The sequence below is a fragment of the Mastomys coucha genome, unplaced genomic scaffold, assembly GCF_008632895.1.
Source record: "Mastomys coucha isolate ucsf_1 unplaced genomic scaffold, UCSF_Mcou_1 pScaffold9, whole genome shotgun sequence".
Classification (NCBI taxonomy): Eukaryota; Metazoa; Chordata; class Mammalia; order Rodentia; family Muridae; genus Mastomys; species Mastomys coucha.
The window spans coordinates 107835317-107836951 of record NW_022196915.1 but is presented as its reverse complement, the minus strand read 5'-3'; the positions used below and the strand labels follow the sequence as shown (position 1 = coordinate 107836951).

Below are 1635 nucleotides of genomic sequence, written 5' to 3'. Positions count from 1 at the left end.
TCCTGGACACACCATTACACCGGAAAAGCAAGATTCAGATATAAAATCACTTCTCATGGTGATGATACTTTAAGAAAGGACTTTAAGAAAGACATAAATAGCACCCTCAAAGAAATACAGTAGAACACAGGTAAACAGCTAGAAGCCCTTCAAGAGGAAACACAAAAATCCCTTAAAGAACTGCAGGAAAACACAATCAAACAGGTGAAGGAAATGAGCAAAACCACCCAGAATCTAAAAATGGAAATAGAAACAATAAAGAAATCAGAAAGAGAGACAACTCTGGAGATACAAAATCTAGGAAAGAAATCAGGAGTCATAGAGGCAAACATCACCAACAGAATTCAAGAGAGAGAAGAGAGAATTTCAGGGGCAGAAGACACCACAGAAAACATTGACACAAAAGTCAAAATGCAAAAACCAAAAAGCTCCTAACCCAAAACATCCAGGCAATCCAGGACTCAATGAGAAGACCAAACCTAAGGATAGTAGGTATAGAAGAGAGTGAAGACTCCCAAGGTAATGGGCCAGTAAATATCTTCAACAAAATTACAGAAGAAAACTTACCTAACCTAAAGAAAGACATGCCCATGAACATATAAGAAGCCTACAGAACTCCAAATAGACTGGACCAGAAAGGAAATTCCTCCCATCACATAATAATCAAAACACCAAATGCACTAAACAAAGAAAGAATTTTAAAAGCAGTAAGGGAAAAAGGTCAAGTAACATAATAAAGGCAGGCCTATCAGAATTATGCCAGCCTTCTCACCAGAGACTATGAAAGCTAGAAGATCCTGGGCAGATGTCATACAGACCCTACACGAACACAAATGCCAGCCCAGGCTACCATACCCAGCAAAACTCTCAATTACCATAGATGGAGAAAACAAGATATTCCATGACAAAACCAAATTTACACAATATCTTTCCACAAATCCAGCCCTACAAAGGATAATAGATGGAAAACATCAACATAAAGAGCAAAACTGCACTCTAGAAGAAGCAAGAAAGTAATCTTTCAACAAATTCACACAAACCTAATTCCACCTCTTAAAACAAAAACAACAGAAGTCATAATTACTTTTTCTTAATATCTTAATATGAAAATTAATATTACCAACATATCCTAATCAATTGAAATCCAAAAATATGAGGAATAAGAAATTTGTTGATTGTCATCCAATGGTCTCTCTAATTTGGTAATTGGAGAAATAGGTCCAATATTGTACAATCTATATACACTTTCAGCTTGTTTGTTTGTACACTGTCTAACTGTACAACATAAGGGTCTTGAAATCTTGCTTCTATCTCAGCCTCTGTATTAGTAGTATTGTTTATTTCATGTTTTTACACTATACTATGGTTTTCAGAACAGCTTATATATTTCAAAAGTATTTATATACCCAAGGGAGACATAGACAATTAACTTGGGAGGTTGCTTGTAAGAGAACAACAAAGAGTGAGACTGAATGCTTTGCTTGACGTTTGTAACTCTTGTATCAAGTTTGAAGAGGACTTTATGAGTTATTCTTTCTCTGAGATGACTGCTTTTCCAAATTATCACAGCTAATGAACCAGATTCTTACCTGCACCTAATGTCTGTGTCACCCTCCAAGCAGAACCATTGTTCAT

At 35.9% G+C, this 1635-nt stretch overlaps 1 protein-coding gene across 14 annotated transcripts in view; it reads left to right on the top strand.

Annotated features, from left to right (window-relative positions):
- Positions 1 to 1635, top strand: part of Ggact (gamma-glutamylamine cyclotransferase) — a 32805-nt gene that overhangs the window by 27103 nt on the left and 4067 nt on the right. The window lies entirely within an intron of this gene.